We start from the raw sequence: 12,858 nt of genomic DNA on the forward strand, positions 1-12,858 counted from the left end.
ATATTCAACTAAACCCTATTCAGAATAGACCCACTGAAATTAATGAACCTAAGTTAGTCATGTCTACAGTAGGGCCCTGCTTTACGGTGCTTCGCTAATGCGGTGGTTTCAATTAGACTAAACCCCCACTCATGTGGTGCTTGTTCCGCTTTTACAGCGGTTTTGGAGCATAATAGGAGGCATCCTAAATCCATGGTGTAGGGAGCCAGCCTCTCTGCCTTGTTTTCTGTTCGCAGCTTTTTCTCAGACTCAACTAACAATACAAGCCTCTCTTAGGGCGGGAGGGGGGCTCTCTCCTGAAGAGTTTCAATAACAACGGGATCTCCGTGGTCCAGTTAATGGGCACTTGACAGACCCATTAACTCACCTGGCCACTCTATTAGACTAGCAAAAGAGACTCACCTGACCTGTGGAGCAGGTTTCTCCGTTGCAGAGCCCACCTCCAGGTGCAGGGTTCCAAATCAGAACCTAGAAGGGTACTCACAGAAATCATCTATCTCAATCCCCAAACCCATAAAAATATTTGTAGGACCCACCCTACTTTTGTGATTGTAAGTTATTTTAAATGGTGTATTAATGATGTATTTTAGATTGTTGCCACCTGTCCTGGGACCTCAGGGTGAAGGGTGTGTGATCTTCCTATATCATAAAATTGTAAGCCCTCACACTAGCAGGATGTTATGTGACATTGGAGTGGGGCATGGTGGTAAAGACCAGTGGGCAAGCAGGCAGGGTACGCAGCGGTGGTGGAGGTAGCACAGGCTGCAAGCCACACAGCTGTAGTCCTGCTTTTGTGCTTTCCTGTTTCACTTTCATCAGCATTCATTTCAAATCATTACTGGTTTCTGTATGTATCATCTGGAAATTTGATAAGCATGTTCTGTACCTCCTCATCCAAGTTGTTAATAAAAATGTTGAAGAGCACAGGGCCCAGAACCGAGCCCTATGGTACCCCACTCATTACTTCTGCCCAGTTCGAGAAGGAACCATTGATAAGCACTCTATGAGTATGATTCTGTAGCCAACTGTGGATCCACCTGATAGTTGTTCCATCCAGCCCACATTTAGCTAGCTTGCTAATCAGAACATCATGGGGCACTTGGTCAAAAGCTTTGCTGAAGTCGAGATATATTATGTCCACAGCATTCCCACAGTCTACAAGGGAGGTTACCCAGTCAAAAAATGAGATGAGTTTAGTTTGCCAGGATTTGTTCTTCATAAATCCATGTTGGCTCCTAGTAATCAGTGCATTGCTTTCAAGGTGCTTACAGACTGACTGCTTTATAATCTGCTCCAAAGTTTTTCCAGGGATTGATGTTAGGCTGACTGGCTTGTAATTCCCCAGTTCTTCCTTTTTGCTCTTTTTGAAGTTAGGGACAACATTAGCTCTCCTCCAGTCATCCGGCACTTCACCAGTCCTCCATGATTTCACAAAGATAATATTATTTATTTATTTATTTAATTTATATAAAGATAATAGATAATTTCTTGGAGGGGCTGTGTTTGGCAGAATTTGTCTCCCAACAGATATTGGGATAATTGAAGTCCCCCATTACTACTACATCATGCCTCCTCAAAACATTGGCAATTTACTTTTCAAAAGTTACATTCTCATCTTCTCCTTTATTGGGTGGTCGGTAGTAGACTCCAAGCACCACGTTCCTTTTATTACTTGCCCTGTTAATTTTAATGCAAATACTCTTGGTGGAGCTACCAAGCTCATCTTTCTGTATTTCTGTGCAGGGATATATATTTTTAACATATAGCGCGACTCCACCTCCCTTTTTATTCCTTCTGTTCTTTTTGAACAAGTTATATCCTTCAGTTGCTGTATTCCAGTCATGGAAGTCATCCCACCAAGTTTCAGTTATACCTATCAACTCATAATTGCCCTTCTGTATTAAGAGTTCAAGTTCGTCCTGCTTGTTTCCCATGCTCTGCGCATTAGTATACAGACATCAAAGACCATGTGATTTATGACTTGGCTCCCTTACTACATTTTCTGAGGACTGTTACTGGTCCCTATTACAGCCAATCTCTCTCTGTTCCCGTTACTGTGCACAAGCCTTCATCAGTCTTTCCCACCAAGTTTATGTCTCCCTCCCCCTTAGGATTCACTTTAAAGCCCTCCTGATGAACATCTCCATGCTGTGGCCAAACACATTCTTCCCAGTTCTTGTGAGATGCAACCCATCACTTGCCAGCAGTCCATCTTCCAGGAAGCATAGACCATGGTCCCTGAATCCAAATCTCTCACGTCGGCACCACCTTCATAGCCATTCATTCACACAGAGTATTTTTCTTTCCCTTTCTACTCCTACTGGAAGGATGGATGAAAAAACTATCTGGGCCCCAAAGTCCTTGAGTTTCCTTCCCAGAGCTTCAAAGCCTGATGTGATTTCTTCATAGCTCCATTTGGCAGTATCATTTGTTCCTACATGGATGAGGAGAAAGGGATATCTGTCGGTTGGCTTGATGAGTGATGGCAACCTTTCCGTCACATCTCTAATCCATCCTCCTGGTAGACAGCATGCCTGGAGAGCCCATGGATCTTCTCTGCATACTTGGGTTTCGATCTCACGCAGTAGGGAGTCTCCCACTACTAGTACTCTTCTCATCTTGTTGTGGGGAGTGGTTTCATTGTCCCTGATTGATTGAGCTTCAGCCTCTTGCTTGTTGTCACACGGGGTCTCCTGTAATTTTTCAACCACAGGCTGTCCTCCAGTCTCATCCTCGAGTGGTCTATCCTCCTTAATGGGGAAAAAAGTGTCTGAATTACTTCCTCTTCTGCATGTCCCGTCCAGAGCTGGAACCACGAGACGGAGATGCGGGTGCAATTAAATCTTGCTTTAAGTAATGGATACATCAAAGACATTGCGCTTCCTATAGAAACCTGCCTTACTCACTAGAAATCCCTATCTGCACTCTAGACATGCTCTGCGGTGTGTAAAGGAAGTTGACTCAGCGACTGCCCTCTGTGAGCTGCCAGCTTCAGTAGGGAACGTTTTCAATCGTAATCTCTGACTTCTTCGCAAGTCCTGTCCGTTTCTTGCGGCGGCGGGCGCGAGGCGAAGGGGGCGTGTTTCCAATGGTTCATCAGAAGACACCTGCTCTTGGGCTGCAACATGCTCCTACCACACAACTGTATCCCTTCATGTTGAAATTGGATAAAAGTGTGTTGACAGTGAAGCTGGCTTTCTTATATTGCCATCTAATTCAGCATTGTGGCCAAATGACAGCAGGAGAGTAATGGAGTTATGGATGCAAACTAAAATATTGACCATCAGACATTGGTTGCTTCTAAGCAAGTTTTCAAAATCCTACATTTGATGCCTTTCCTTGCTGAAAACAGGCTAAACAAGCTACTACTCAGAAGTAAGTCCTATTGAGTTCTATGGGGCTTAGTTCCTTAATAAGCATGTTTACAGTTGCTGCCTTCAGGGGCATCTATCTGTGCTCCCATCTAACGTCTCTGCAACACTAAGCTCCTTTCTTCCAATAATGGCCTGGCCTGAGGGCACGTAAACCCTTCTTGCCAGAAGCAAGTAAGCTAGATTAAATGTTCCCTAAAGGCGTTGAACTGTGACCTGGCAGACCAGGGTTCGAATCCCCACACAGCCATGAAGCTCCCTGAGTGACCTTGGGCCAGTCACTGCCTCTCAGACTCAGAGGAAGGCAATAGTAAACCACCTCTGTCTGAGTACTGCTTACCATGAAGACCCTATCTGGGATCAACTTGAAGGCAGTCCATTTCCATTTTGCATCACCCTAAGCTTGTGAGAAAGAATGACCTTGTCACTTCAGATGGACCTAGGAACACCCTATTTTAGGTAAGATTTCTATTTTAATCTCCAGAGAATTTTTTTTGAATGGTATGCTTCAAGCAACTGTGGTTGATACAATGTATCATGTTTAATGATATCACTAGGGCCCACCCTGTGACGTCACTAGGGCCTGCCCCCTGATGTCACTAGGGCCCGCCCCCTGACATCACTAGGGCCCGCCCCCTGACGTCACTAGGGCCCACCCCCATTTTCTCAGGTTTTTAGATGGTTCCGACCTGGCAACCCTAATTGCGCGCCATTCTATTCAATGAGTTCCACTTTTCAGCGGTTTTTGCTTTTCGGCAGGGGTCCAGAACGTAACCCGCCGTATGAGTGGGGCCCTACTGTATTACCTTCAATGGGTCAAGAGCACCTTCCAGTCATGGTAAAACACTCAAGGAGTGTGCGGAGCAGGACCGGTGGGGGATTTGGCTGGGGAAGAGTCTGAAGGGCCAAACAGAGAGGCCTAGAGGGCCACATTTGGCCCCTGGGTATTCCTGTGCTTCTTTTAAGTGGAGATGGTGGGGAATGAACACTCTGCAGACAACGCATACCTTCTACCTCTCCCCTTACAAAGCCAGAGTCGTGTACAGCTATAGCACAGACAGGGAACCCTTCAGATGTTGCTGGACTACAACCACTGGCCCTGCTGGCTGGGTCTGATGGGAGTTGAGGGGCATAATCTAAAGGACCACAGGTTCCCCATCCCTGTTCTGGCAGATGATTACAATTACTACTACTACTACTACATTTATATCCCATCTTTCTTCCAAAGAGCTCAAGGTGGTATACAAACATGGTTCTCCCCCTCCCGATGTTATCCTCACAACAACCCTGTGAGGCAGGTTAGGCTGAGACTGGCCCAAGGTCACCCTTCCTGGCCGAGCTGGGATTTGAACCCTACTCTCCTGGGTTGTAGTCCAACACTAACCGCTATACCACCACTGTCTCTAAGCAGCGCATTCGGCATTGCAAGGTAAGTTTTGCCACAAGGAAACAGCTGGAACCCTTACGCAACTGATCCAGAACAGATCATCAACACTGCATCTAGGAAAGGGGCGACAGGCTGAAGCGAGGCTTGTGAAGGGTTGACAGGCAAAAGAAGAGGACTACAGGGAGGGCCGTCATAACATTTTGATCGGTAACAGGATCTCAAATGACCCGTCCATATTTTGTACAAGGGAGGGGGGAACTCTCAGAGCCACAGTGCATCTCTCCGTTTAGAAATGGAAACCCTGGTTGAGTCATACATTCATCACCAACGAGGGGCTTGTCCAATTAGCTCAGGCTGGTTAATGCAATTACGGACACCAACTTGATTACATTGCAACCCCCAGGAGCATCCTATTAGCACATCTAAATGCGCCTGTGAGCTGGCTTCAGTTAGAAGGCAATCACCGGAAAACAAGCTCAGCAAGACTGGGTGATCTTATCACTCCTGGGAGCTGGAAGGCTTCCAGCTAGGACCACCAGCGTTTCCTTTAACCATCCATGCTGCTGTGTATAGGAACCGGCCTTATACTGAGTCATAGGCCTTATACTGAGTCAGACCATCTTAGCTCAGTTTTGTCTACACGGATTGGCAGCAGCTCCCCAGGGTTTCAGGCAGGGGGATAATTCCCGCTCTACCTGGAGATGCTGGGGACTGAATCCCGGACCTTCTGCATTCATAGCAGATGCTCTACCACTGAGCAACAGCCCTTCTCCTTCAGTCTGTTTGTTAAGTTTGCGAAGGGTGGTGAGAGTTGTTGGGAGACCCCTCTTCCCCACACAGAGCTACAATCCTCAGAGTCCCCTGGGAAGAGGGGCTGATTATTAAGCCACTCTGAGAATTGTAGCTCTGTGTGTGGGGAATAGAGGGCCTCCTAACAGCTCTCAGCGATCTTAACCAACTACAGATCCCAGAATCCTTTGGGAGAAGCCATGACGGTTGTGATATGGCGCTGCTTTAAATGGATAATGCAGATGGGGCCAAAGTTGTGTCCATCAATTGTTATCCCACACTTTCCAGTGTGTTTTTCTTACTGGGAAAAGTCCAGTTTTTTTTGGAAGAGGGCTTGTTGCGCAAGAGCACCAAATCCACTTTAATGACGCAACTGTAATTTGCCGGTGTGGGATTGAAGCCCATCTGAAAACAGCAACCGTCTGGAAGCCCCCTAAGTTTTGAGTCAACAACAGGACTGTGGCTGCATATACACCATACTTTGACGCCCTGGGCTCCTGCTGTGAAGAAGGGAGGGATATAAATAAAATAATAAATAAATAATTTTAAAGCCCATTTCCCTACCCCCCCTACACCCTAATAATCCTGGAAACCGTAGTTTACCCCTCATAGAGTCCCTGCACCCTTAACAAACTACAGTTCCCCAGGTTCTCTGTAGGGGAGAAGGAATTGTGCTTTAAAAGTATGGTATGTATGCAGCCAATATGTATTTTGATGTTGGGAGATACGTTTTGTGCCCTCACTAGAAATCTAAAGTGGTCAAAAAGAGCCTGTCTGGCATTCACCATTGTTTATCTTGCATTTGAAAAGGAATCTGGAGATAAGAGGAAACACATTCTTACTATCTCAACAAGCCTGGGAGAAGAAAGCCAGGAAATAAGAGATTCAATCCTAACCATACCCCACCTTTTGCATGCACCCCAATCTCCAAGTGGTGAGAGATTCCTGGGGGTTCCAGTGAGTACCTTTAGTAAATGTATTATGGTCAGAGACCAGCATATAAATACACAGCATTAAAACAATAGGGTATACCCAGGGTTTGGTTTCCTTGGCATGAAGGTCTGCAGAGACTGTGGTGTCTTTAGGATATATAGTTTAGAAGGATGTAGGATGCTGCAGACGTTGGGACCCTGCTCCCAATAATATTAATAATAATAATAATACTCATATGTATGTTTAGATCATCATCATCAGGTTGGTCACTGTGGGAACCAAAATGCTGGGATCATTGTGTCATCAGTGTTGTCTGTACAGGGCAGACTGGCAGCTTTCTAGAGTTCCCAGCTCTAAACTGGAGATTCCTGGAACTGAACCTGAGACCTTTTGCATGCAAATAACGGTGCTCTCTTGTAGGCTACAGCCCTCCCCCTGCCAGTGTAATCCAACAAGGCTTTTCTCAGGTAAATTCTTTGTAAATCACCATCCATAAAGCACCTTCCACAATCTTCTCTGTATTGTTGAGGAGATAGGGCACTTCCATGATGCATCCAGCAGGGTCAGGCTTGGTTAGTACCGCCTGGGAATACCGGTGACATAGGTGTAGAGGAAGGCAATGGGAAACCACCTCTGAATACCTCTTACCATGAAAACCCGATGAATACATCCAAAAAGCTTCATAGGGTCACCATAAGTCGTAATGGACTTGAGGGCATATATCTCCACCCATCCATTTTAATATTTATTGGAGGAGCACAAATCATCTTGGATTATTTCCGATTTAAAAAAAAAGCGCAAACACCCCTTTCTAAAAGTTGTTTTAAAGAGGAGCAAAACCCGACGTGAAGCCTGACTTAGGAGTCTGTCTCACTGGACTTAATTAGGGCCAGCTTTCATTAATGACCTAGAATTAGGAGTGAGCAGTGAAGTGGCCAAGTTTGCTGACGACACTAAATTGTTCAGGGTTGTTAAAACAAAAAGGGATTGCGAAGAGCTCCAAAAAGACGTCTCCAAACTGAGTGAATGGGCGGAAAAATGGCAAATGCAATTCAATATAAACAAGTGTAAAATTATGCATATTGGAGCAAAAAATCTTAATTTCACATATACGCTCATGGGGTCTGAACTGGCGGTGACCGACCAGGAGAGAGACCTCGGGGTTGTAGTGGACAGCACGATGAAAATGTCGACCCAGTGTGCGGCAGCTGTGAAAAAGGCAAATTCCATGCTAGCGATAATTAGGAAAGGTATTGAAAATAAAACAGCCGATATCATCATGCCGTTGTATAAATCTATGGTGCGACCGCATTTGGAATACTGTGTACAGTTCTGGTCGCCTCATCTCAGAAAGGATATTCTAGAGTTGGAAAAGGTTCAGAAGAGGGCAACCAGAAGGATCAAGGGGATGGAGCGACTCCCTTACGAGGAAAGGTTGCAGCATTTGGGGCTTTTTAGTTTAGAGAAAAGGCGGGTCAGAGGAGACATGATAGAAGTGTATAAAATTATGCATGGCATTGAGAAAGTGGATAGAGAAAAGTTCTTCTCCCTCTCTCATAATACTAGAACTCGTGGACATTCAAAGAAGCTGAATGTTGGAAGATTCAGGACAGACAAAAGGAAGTACTTCTTTACTCAGCGCATAGTTAAACTATGGAATTTGCTCCCACAAGATGCAGTAATGGCCACCAGCTTGGACAGCTTTAAAAGAAGATTAGACAAATTCATGGAGGACAGGGCTATCAATGGCTACTAGCCATGATGGCTGTGCTCTGCCACCCTAGTCAGAGGCAGCATGCTTCTGAAAACCAGTTGCCGGAAGCCTCAGGAGGGGAGAGTGTTCTTGCACTCGGGTCCTGCTTGCGGGCTTCCCCCAGGCACCTGGTTGGCCACTGTGAGAACAGGATGCTGGACTAGATGGGCCACTGGCCTGATCCAGCAGGCTCTTCTTATGTTCATATCCATAAGCCACATGTATCACCGCACGAGGTCAGTCCTCGAGGGGCAGACCCAACAAGGAGAAAGGGGCCCTGGAACATCTGCTTTGCACCCCGAAGGACCCACGTTCCGTCCCAGGCATGGCAGGGCGGGGGAAAACGCTGTCTGAAACCCTGGCGCGCTGCTGTCAGTCACTGCAGACAATACTGAGGCAGATGGACCACGGATTTGGCTCAGTATAAGGCAGCTTGTTATGTGAACCCTGATTTAGGCGTCGACCTCACTGCACGTAATTTGGGGGCAACTTCTCTGTGAGGAGAACGGAAGGGCATTCCGGGAGAGTGCCAAGCAACCGGGAAGCAGGAAGCCATGGCCGATCTCCTGCAACTCTGCTGGAGATTTGTATTCTTGCACTTCGCCTTCGACCCGTCACTGGCCAATCCCCCCTCAGCCCACATCCGGCCTTTGCCAGATGGCCTGATCCCTTTTTCCGGAAGATCCTCTCCGGAGATGGTCACGTCGACCAAGCCGGCGCTCTCCACTTCGCGATGGAGCGGTTTAGAACAGCCACGCAAGGTACGTTTCTCTCCTTGCCCCCCTGAGAAAACCCGAACGTGATCTCTAGGGGCTTTTTCCGCGGGGGAGCGTGTCTGTGCCTTTCTATCCCTCCCATTTTGCCCCAGGGGACGGTTGTGGGTCTGGGGCACCGCTTGGATTAGAGTGAGGAATAAAGGGCCTTCCATCCTAGCTCAGGGCTATCTACACTGACTGGCAGCGGCTATCGAGGGCTTCAGGCAGGGGGACTTTGTCAGCCCTACGATTGAATTTGGGATTATCAACGCGCAAAGCAGGCTCGCTAGCTCTCTCCCTCCGTGTTAACTTGCGAAAGTTAGATGCTTTGAATGTGCTCGTGAAAGCAACAAACAGAACTTCACTCAAGCTTGCTCTGGCTTTTCGAAGTACTCCCTTGAAAAATCAGTTGAGAATGTTGGGATAAACCCCGCCAGCCAGCCCCTGAGACGCACGGCGCGGCTCTTCCCCGTGCGCCCTGGGCGCTCCATTTAGAGACGGGAGGGTTTGAAAAGCGCGGCGACCTTGGAGAGGGAGGAGACGGCGGGTGGGGGAAGCGCTTGATGATGAGAATCTTGGACTGAATTGGTCGCCAAGCCTGCTGGCGACTGGATCCAAGCCACGTTGACTCTTAGCTATCGACTGGGACGGGATGGGTCACCGCTCCGAAACAGGGCGCAGTCGATAGGCTTGGAAATACCTGGCCGGACTCTGTGGTTTGATTTCCCTCCGAGGAAATTGTGGGTGGTATTCAACGCTGCCTCTGCTCAGAGCAGACCCGGTGAAGCTAACAGGTACGGCTAACTTCGGCCCATTAACTTCAGTGGGTCTACTTTGAGTAGGACTCAGTTGAATATACAGCCTCATATCTAGGATTGTAGTCTCTTAGGAATTTTTGAACATCAGAACAGCCTGCTGGATCAGGCCAGTGGCTCATCTAGTCCAGCATCCTGTTCTCACAGTGGCCAGTTTGGGGCAATCTAGGATTGTAGCTGCCTGGATTGGAAGGCATGTCCCCCGTTTGTAGCGCAAGTGCCCCTCCAGGTGGCAATAATGGGGTAATGTTGGGGAAGGATTGCAGAACAACTAATTGATGCGTGTGTGGTCCAGTATCAATCCACAACGAATGCACTATTACTGCACCCCCTGCCAAAACGAAACAAAAACAGCAGTCTGGAGGGGGCCCCCTCATTTTTCTCCTTCCATAACAGGCACATCATTTTCAAACTCTACCCTGGAGAAACTTGAGGCTCTTGTGCAGAGCATGAAATCTGGTGGGCTCCAGGGAAAGCCAAGTTCTTCTGAGAAATGGTGTCCATCCAAGTCTCACATTGAGACTCTGCATCCTGTAAAAAATGTGCCAGCGACTGCCCCGCTTCAGTCATCTTGCTCCAAAGGTGAGAACCATTTCTTTCCCTTCCTTTCCTGCAGAACTAGAACGTCACTCCTTCCAGTGTTTTACTGATGAAAACAGGGACGTTCCTGGGATGCCTATATCAATTTATTATTTATATTCTTATAGGATGGGGGGGTCTGGATGATGTCTTTGGGACCCCTCTAAGCCTGTAATTCTGTGCCTGTAGGGATGGAGTTTGTAGTAGAGGAACCAGCTGAACTGGTCAAACCAGTTTCTTTGTTAAGCTAATAGTTCTGGCTAAATCAGTCAAGTGCCCCATTAACACATCTAAAGACTTGGTCAAGAGCAGATGTGTTGCCATAGGAACAAATGGCCCGGGAGAGTAGACACCCACCCACCCCTCAATCCTAGGACCAAGAGGTAGCCTGTGAGTTTGTTTAGTCTGATCTGGAGCTGGAAAAAGAAAGAAGCATACTCTGTCTGAATCCAAGGCCATGGCTTTGACCTAAAGACCTAATCGGGGAGCAAGATCTGTTGGAGTGTTAATTCTATGAGCCCCTTCCATCGTATGCTCAGGTTGTATATATGTGTAAATAAACCATATGCTATAAAAACACCCCAGTCTCCAGGGACCCTCATTGCAAGAAAACCAGACCATGGGTCAGCACTGGAACTCCTGGAATCTCTCAACAATATAAAAGCATTTATAAACTGCTTAATAGTTTTTAAGAAAGAAAATCTCTAAGAGAGCAACCCGACTCTGATTTACAGCATGCTGGGGGGAGATGGCAGAAGCCCCTCAGTAGAGGTGGAGCTGAGACCTGCTGGCTCAGTTGGGGGGTCTGCCAGGGAAGTCCAGCCTGGCAGAAGGAGTGCTGGCAGAAGCTGGTATGAGGCCCGAAAATGCAGCGTGTGGTGGTGGAGGAGCCGGTGGGGGGGGGGGACGTACACAACTTCCATCTCCCATTTGGAGTGCTACTGTGGGTCCCAATCCGGGCCAAAATTACACCAAAAAAAAAGTTGGTTTAAGAAAAGAATCGTAATGGAAGTCAATGGGGACCGCTTACTCACCAGTAGGGATATTCGTGAAAGCTGGCTTGTTCTTCTCCGTTCGTGTGCACAGCTCCTGGCTCAGCTGAGGTTCAGCCGGCCCAGCAACTCCCAAATGGCAAATGGATGCCGCAGAGCTTTGCGGCGGCTCCCCCTCTGCCAGCACCCCTCCTGCCAGCTTCCTGTGAGTTGGGTTGCTGTGCCCACGATGTACAGCCTAGAAACAACAGCATGAAATAATCAACAAGAAGACATAAGAATAGTCGTATAAAAGTATATCAAGACAGGAACTGATCTCGCCGGTTACCAATGGGTTACTTTGTGAGCCTTGCCCCATCGCCCCTTCTTGAAGGCTCTGCTAGATGGAAGGCTGTATTCGTTTATTTAGTCGTCTTTATTAATGTATGAATCGCCTTCCACGTACGTCTTGAGGCGCTTTATATCAGAACAATTAAAAACTGGGGGGGTGCGTACGCCATTTGAATTAATTTTATTTAGATTTGTCCATAAGTTCAAGCAGCTTTAAAGACGTCTGCCACAGAGCCGTAAACTTTTTTTTATGCCCAGTTTATTGATTTTTCCAAGTTTCTTTAAAAATAACAATGCAAACAATAAATGGAAGAAAGAAAATCAGCAAGCATACCCCTTTTTAATACAGCCCCATATGAAGTGAAATAGATGCAATCGAAACCAAAGACAAAAAGCCAACGGGCAAAAAGAAAGTTAGCTGCTGTATACTGAGCCGGGCTGTTCATCCACCAGGCTCAGTGTTGTCCACACTGACTGGCAGTGGCTTCGTCCAGGGTTTCAGACTTGGAATCTTTCCAAGCTCTTCCTGGAGATGTCACTGGGGAAGGAGATTGGGCTGCAGCCCCCCCATGCCTCCTAGCTTGCCTATAATAAACTTGAGTTCCACCCTCTCTGCCCTCTGGCAGTCCCATGTCGTCAGCTGCCGATAGTCCCTCGACTCTCCCACGAAGTCTGGAGGAGTGAATTGGACGAGCAATCTGAGGAGCTAGACAGAGAAATCGAAGCGCTCCTGGCATACTGGGAGCACTGGCCACAGACGGATGCCGAGGACCAGAGCCTGGAAACCATCAGGAACAGTAAGTGCGTTGGAGGAGGGCAGTAGCGTACGGTCAAATTCAGAAGTACATGGTCTCTTTATCATAGTCATAGCCACACCCCTTGCCCTTGCTTTGCTAAATGAGATCCTTGTTAATGTCTTATTCTACAACAGCAGACGTCCCTAGGGGCCAATCAGCATGAAAGGGAAGTGTTAGCTACTGAAAAGAGTCTTGTCAGTGGGTGACTCACCTCCTTTCACTCTGGCTCCAATCAGCAGGAAAGGACAAGGAAGCATGTTAGAAGACTCTTCTCTGTGGCTAATGCCCCCCTTTCATATTGATTGGCTCATAGGATGCTAGAGACACAGGGACCCTGCTCCCAAAAAAGTAAAGAGT

At 47.4% G+C, this 12,858-nt stretch overlaps 1 protein-coding gene across 1 annotated transcript in view; it reads right to left on the reverse strand.

Annotated features, from left to right (window-relative positions):
• SDHC (succinate dehydrogenase complex subunit C) overlaps positions 1–12,858 on the reverse strand; it is a 59,386-nt gene that overhangs the window by 35,361 nt on the left and 11,167 nt on the right. Inside the window, exon 2 of the mRNA XM_061606020.1 lies at positions 11,417–11,612. The gene's annotated coding sequence lies outside the window, so the exon portion shown is untranslated. The remainder of the gene's footprint in view (positions 1–11,416; positions 11,613–12,858) is intronic.

The sequence above is a fragment of the Rhineura floridana genome, chromosome 22 (assembly GCF_030035675.1).
Source record: "Rhineura floridana isolate rRhiFlo1 chromosome 22, rRhiFlo1.hap2, whole genome shotgun sequence".
Taxonomy (NCBI): Eukaryota; Metazoa; Chordata; class Lepidosauria; order Squamata; family Rhineuridae; genus Rhineura; species Rhineura floridana.